The sequence below is a fragment of the Podarcis filfolensis genome, assembly GCF_964270895.1.
Source record: "Podarcis filfolensis genome assembly, chromosome: 8".
NCBI classification, from domain to species: domain Eukaryota; kingdom Metazoa; phylum Chordata; class Lepidosauria; order Squamata; family Lacertidae; genus Podarcis; species Podarcis filfolensis.
In genome coordinates, this window is record NC_139611.1 from 31,717,816 (window position 1) to 31,724,273 (window position 6,458).

Sequence of the window (6,458 nt, forward strand, 5' to 3'; positions counted from 1 at the left end):
CTGTCCCTAAGCAATATATGAAGAAGAACAGCCTCTTGATCAGCCTTTCCACCTGTTTTGCCTCCCTGAGTTATTCTGATTAAATTTATATATTCATTTCCTCAGGGGGAAGAGGAAACTTTTGCTCAACACAGTGGGATTATACCTTCACAGAGACTGAAGATTAGAGTTCTTGGCCAGGGTGTTTGAAAGTCAGTCAACAGTCTAACAAATTAGCAACAGACCTATTTTCTCTCCCTAGCAACCAACTTTATAAACAATGGCTGGCAGCTCTCTCACACACCACTCAGGCAAGAGCCTTTATGACATATACAATCAGAACTTTGAAAGAAAACAGAATTAAAATCAGCCCCTATGTAGTGAGTTTATTTTTATTGCGCACTATCTATTGGCCCAGTAAAAAGCAGTGCAGATCTCTGAGCACAGGTGCCATATGTTGACAGGGTCAGTGATGTGAAAATAGGTGGCCTGACCACAAAACTGGCAAGAACCAGTTAAAGAGGAACTTAATGGCTAAATGTTGAAGAGGAAAACAACTTGAGTTAAGGTACAATGAGGGGTTTGATGTGTATAGTAAAAAAAAGAGATGAGTAAGTTGTACTTCAAGGATTGTGGTTGGATGAGAGATAATGAAGTGCTGGAGGTGGTTGGGTAAAAGATGAACAGCTAAGATAATGTATATTTACTCTATATAGTATGTGTCCTACTGGAAATGCTCTTTCAGATTCTTTGGACTCTGACTGGTAATGCATTACTGACTCCTTGGGAATTCAGTGTGTGAGCCTCTGTACTTGAACCCTTAAGGGAAATTTCTCCCCCATCAGTAATCATGCTGAGCATTCGGCACTAACTTCAACTTCTGGATTAAGTTGCAAAGGAAGCTCCACATTGCAGTAATCCAGTCTTGAAGCAACCAATGCATAAAATACTGTGGCCCAGCCAGATCTCTCCCAGTCCAGAAATGGTCATAGCTGTTGCCAGTGCTGTTTTTTTTAAAAAAAAAATGTTTAGGGGTACTCTCATTTTCCTACTCATATTGAAATACTGCCCCTCAATGAGGCAAAACTTAAATTCACAAAATGTTTAGGGGTATGCGTACCCCTGTGTGCCCCCAGAAAAAAAGCACTGGCTGTTGCACCAGTCGCAGCTGGTAAAAGGCACTTTTAGCCACTGAGTAGCCAATTGCTATGTACACCCCAGGTAGCATGCTAAATCATTTCCCAAACCATGGCTGCTGAGACTCACTTTGAACATGGGAGCAGCGTAACATATTAAAAGACCAATGTGCTTTGTTTCCTAACTGTAAGAAAGAAAGAAATCTTTGCTTTGCTTTGAAATCAGGGTAGGACAGGCTTTTTTCAGAAAAAAAAAGGCAGCAAAAGCAGAGTGTTCACAGAGCTGCTGTGAAATGTGGGAGGGTATGTTCTTAAGGAAATCAGCCCTGAGTGCACACTGGAAGGACAGCTCCTGAAGCTGAGGCTCCAATACTTTGGCCACCTCATGAGAAGAGAAGACTCCCTGGAAAAGACCCTGATGTTGGGAAAGATGGAGGGCACAAGGAGAAGGAGACGACAGAGGACGTGATGGTTGGACAATGTTCTCGAAGCTACAAACATGAGTTTGACCAAACTGCGGGAGGCAGTGGAAGACAGAAGTGCCTGGCGTGCTCTGGTCCATGGGGTCACGAAGAGTCGGACACAACTAAACGACTAAACAACAACAACATGTTATTAAATTGCCATATGAATCTGTTATTGAGTGAGTAAAATTATGAGTATATCATACTCCTGATATTTATAATTCTCATAGTACTGATATTTATAATTCTGACTACCAGTTTTGTCATTTCCAGGTCTTGTAGGAGATGCAGTGAGAGGTTGCAATCTTCAAGATATCACTTTGCTTTATGCATTTGGGTCCAGATCCCAAACCAAGAATAATTATACCCCATTGGCAGTGATGGGACTCAGGGTACTATTTAGTTTGGGGGGGATTAAATACCACTATTTCATTTTTGAAAATTATCAAAGCTGTTTACATCAATGGTATTATTGTTCTTAATTAAATTTCTATGCTGCCCTTCATCTGAAGATCACAGGGCGGTTTACAATACAGTGGTACCTCGGGTTACAGACACTTCAGGTTACAGACTCCGCTAACCCAGAAATAGTACCTCAGGTTAAGAACTTTGCTTCAGGATAAGAACAGAAATTGTGCGGCGGCGGCAGCAGGAGGCTCCTTTAGCCAAAGTGGTACCTCAGGTTAAGAACAGTTTCTTTTTTAAAAAAAATAATTTTTATTAACTGGCCAATCACATCAAATTAAATCACATCACATAAATTCCAAATTACAAAGCCAAATTTTTAAATTTTGTTGGGGGAACCCATACTTCAAGATCCAAAGGGGGATTCAGATCATCTTATTACTGCGTTAATGTCCAAATCAGTCCCAATCAGTCCAAACAAAATTCATAATTCTATCCAGTCTTATCTTGGTGTTTCCACATCATATCTTGTTCATATAATTTCTATTTTTCCTTTACGATCTCTTCTGTTAGTCTCCGTAAGCCAATAAGCAAAATAATAATCCTGTGTGGATTTCCCGTTCCTCCACTAAGTCCAGATGGTTTCCATATATCTCCTTCATAGATAACATCGCTCTTTCCATCATAAATTTGGCATTTGTCGCTCTTAAGTCCCACCGAGAAGTTGATCCACGATATGTAAACAACTCTATTTCTCTCTTTCTCCTCCCAGACCCAAGAGCTCCAACAATGCCTCCCAAAATGGCAACGGCATTTTTAACTGCGTCATTCCAAAACTCTTAGCTTTCCAGCTTCATCTTGAAACATTGCTTTGGTTCGAAAGTTTATCTCCACACAGCCTTAAATCCACAGCTTAAGTCCTTAGTTTCTGACTCATTAGGGGAGGGGATTCTTGTTAAATCACATAAGAAAAAGGAAGGCAGGTTTTTTCCCCCCTCCCCCCTCAGTCATACCGTATCTTGACGTATCTTCTCATATTTTATTATTGTCTTGTTATCAGAGATCTCTTCTGTCAGCAGTCTTTACTCCCCTTTTTCCTTGAAGCATGTGCAATTTATCTCGTCCAAATTGTTTCTTTGGAAGATGCTTGCAACTAGCAGCGCAAATCAGGGACGGCATCCAGGAGTGCCGGAATCCCACAGGAGGGCTTTGTGCCTAGTGCCCCCACCCCCACAAATTCGGGGGTGGTATAGGGCACAGCAGGCAAGGGCCGTCCCCCCCCCCACAATCCTGGGGGGGGTTAAGGAGGCTAATTACCCCCATATAGCCTCCAAATTACCTCGTGTGGGTCGGAGAGATGTTATTCCGATGCGCCACCTAGTGGCCCCCCCGGTTAAGAACAGTTTCAGGTTAAGAACAGACCTCCAAACAAATTAAGTTCTTAACCCAAGGTACCACTGTATAATAACACAAAAAGACATACCATAATAACAAAAAACTCCACGTATTAAAATTTATTAAATTTCCATACATAAAACAATACAATAAAAGCCACATTTAAAAGGTAAAATCAGAAACCAGCTAACTGTTTTGGAAGGATGTACCTTTAATTGCCTGAGTAAGCCTGATGGAATAGAAAAGTTTTCAGCTGACGTTTAAAAGTTGAGAAGGGAGGTGCCTGCAGAAATCTCTATTGGCAGCTCATTCCAGATGACACTAAAGGCCCCTGTTTCTGGTTGAGCCTCACCAACTTTTGGGATGACCAGTGGTGCTTCTGCAGATGATCTCAGTGGTCAAACTGAGATATAAGGGTTGAGATCTGCGAGGTACCTAAGTTGTTCAGTGTTTGTGAATTAATACAAGGACCTTGAACCTGGCTCAATTATTCATTACCAACTTGTTTTATTGGTTTGATTGGGACCTGAGACTAGAATATACATGATCCAGGAGATCTGAGATGGGATCTCATAACATTTATAGTTTTAAAAACAGCTGGAAGGGGGTGGGTTGGCTTGGGCAGAAGAACAGCAGGGGGATTTTAAACTCCTTCCCATGCTGTTTTCTTGATTAAACTGTTATTAGCTCCACTCATTGAGGTGGTGGTGGTGGTGGGGAGACACCTGTATTTTGCTTGTCACTTCTCCACCAGTGAGGATAGTAGCAGCTGCTGCCACGACCACTGGGATTTGTTAAATATACCACTTAATCATCAAAACATTTAAGTGATTTCTGTAAAATGCAGAATTACAGACAAAATCAATTGTTAAAAACAAGTTAGCCTAACATTTCTCCAAAATGAAACCATTCACTTTAATATATATGTTATAAAAAATAAAATTACCGTACAATGAGGGCTTTCCCTCATTGCAAAACATTGAGCTAGAGGAATTCAGGGGATCTCCCACCTCCCCACTCTGCATTTGGATGAAGAGCGCTAGAAGTTAATTAACCAGTCCTCGTAGATGCAACGGCTTAACAAAACAAAATAATTGCACGACAAAGTCCTTTCTCTGTTGCCTTATTTCATGTTTGGTTGCCGTGTGGTTTCTTACTATACTGGCAACTGTGTTATTAACTTGCTGATTCCAGAGATAATGGTATTTAATTAAACTACTTTGCAGCTTACTACTGTTTGGGGAGCTTGCTAATTAATCTTTATGTAATTGCTTTGCGATGGAGTATAGCAAAAGTAGTTAAATTATACATTCTCCTTCTCACATTGCATCTCATTTTGGAATATAAGCACTTGCTAACAAGGAAAGAGGGAAGAGGTCATGTTTTAACTCTATTGTATCTGTCTGCTGCAAGGCTAGCTTTGGGGATATTGGCACCCTGGCCAAACTTGCCAGGCAATTCGGGTCTATGTACTGGCAAAAGCCCTTCCCACAATGGCTGGAGAAGTGGGGGAAATATGGGGCAGGGGTGCAGCAATCAGGCCTCAGAATATCAGCTTGGAAGTGCAGAAGGATGGCTTTGTGCTTCTTTCAGCAACACAATCAGAGGTGCCGTTAGGTCATTTCAGACCCTGGACTTCATAGATTTATGGAGGATGGCATCTCTAGATGGTAAGGAGTGCTATTTAACTTACTGTACACTTTGGAGTCCAATTCAAAGTGCTGACTTTAACCTATGAAGCTCATCATGGCACAGGTCCTCAATATCTTCTGGAACATCTTGACAAATATATGAACCTACCTGGTCCCGTAGATCTTCATCCAAGTCCAAGTCCTTCTTCTGATGGAGGCTCGCAGGAGTGTAAGGGACAGGGTATTTTCAGTTGTTGTTCCCCATCTATGGAATGCTCTTCTTTGTGAGCCCACCTAGGGCATCTGATGACATTTCTGTGCTAGGTAAGGACTTACCTTTACCCCTAGGCTCTTGATGGAGTGAGCAGATTTTGTTCTGCTGTTAGCAGATACATTCTCAGTAAAACCCGTGCTTTAAAATACAATAAATCCATCAATCGCCACAGTAAAGAATGCAATTACTATTGAAGCTTGGTGTTAATGGCTAGCAGTTGCCCGAGTCAATATTTAGCAATTGCCAAAAACTTATGAGAATTGGCACTTCCCTTGTTTCAGAGAAGAGAAGATACAAACTGGGTGCCACCATGGAGAAGCCCCTCCCTCAAGTTGTCGGACGATAGCTCTCAGCAGGCTGTGGTCTATACAGGAGGCCCTCATCTGGAGATCTCAACAAACAGTCAGGTCTCTATGGCAGTCTTTCAGATAACCTCATCCTGAGTTGTTTAGGGCTTTATAAGTCAACAATAAAACCTCTCTTGCTGACATTCTTTTGAAATAAAAAGGATTCTAGAGAGAGGTTCATATCTTGATCCAGAATCTGGGACAGGTCCCTTCAATTGATTTCCTTACAGTTTAGATGAATGCGGAACAAAAGCAACATGCTGTTCAAGCCAGCTGATCAATCTCAGACAACTATCATCTGTTCACACTGCAACTCCATTACCAGTGGCAAGAAATTAAATATTGCTCCCAAGCACTGTAAAAGAAATGTTTTTTTCTCTCTTCAGGAATGTCAGTCCAAATGCTTATGCATTGCTGAGAGATGGGCAAATGAAGAACAGAGGTGTGCTTGGCCCAAGGTCTACTATTTAGCTAGTATTGGTATTTAGATGTATGCTGTCCAGATGATAATAAAGTTTTGGGATACCATTAAGACTCCACCTTTCATTTGTGGTGTTCCTAGCTTTTTCATATCCTCTGTGGTTTTGCATCTTCCCATTGAAGTTACGTGACTTTTCCTGTGTGGTTAAGCAAAGGCACTTGTTTTCTTCCTGGGCATTCTTGCTTGTCCCATGGACCAGAATATAGTAGGAAATACAGATTTTCTTCTCTCCATCCCAAGAGAAAGAAGGATTTCCTGTCTATCTACTAGACAATAGAACATAAGCTAGAAGCTGTTTCTTCTTCTTCTTCTTCTTCTTCTTCTTCTTCTTCTTCTTCTTCTTCTT

At 41.3% G+C, this 6,458-nt stretch overlaps 1 long non-coding RNA gene across 1 annotated transcript; it reads left to right on the top strand.

Moving 5' to 3' along the window:
- The first annotated feature begins 361 nt into the window (after window positions 1-361).
- Window positions 362-6,152, top strand: LOC310769666. The gene is made up of 3 exons (XR_014551782.1): window positions 362-547; window positions 5,566-5,691; window positions 6,018-6,152. It is a non-coding gene; the product is annotated as an uncharacterized lncRNA (long non-coding RNA).
- The last annotated feature ends 306 nt before the right edge of the window (window positions 6,153-6,458 follow it).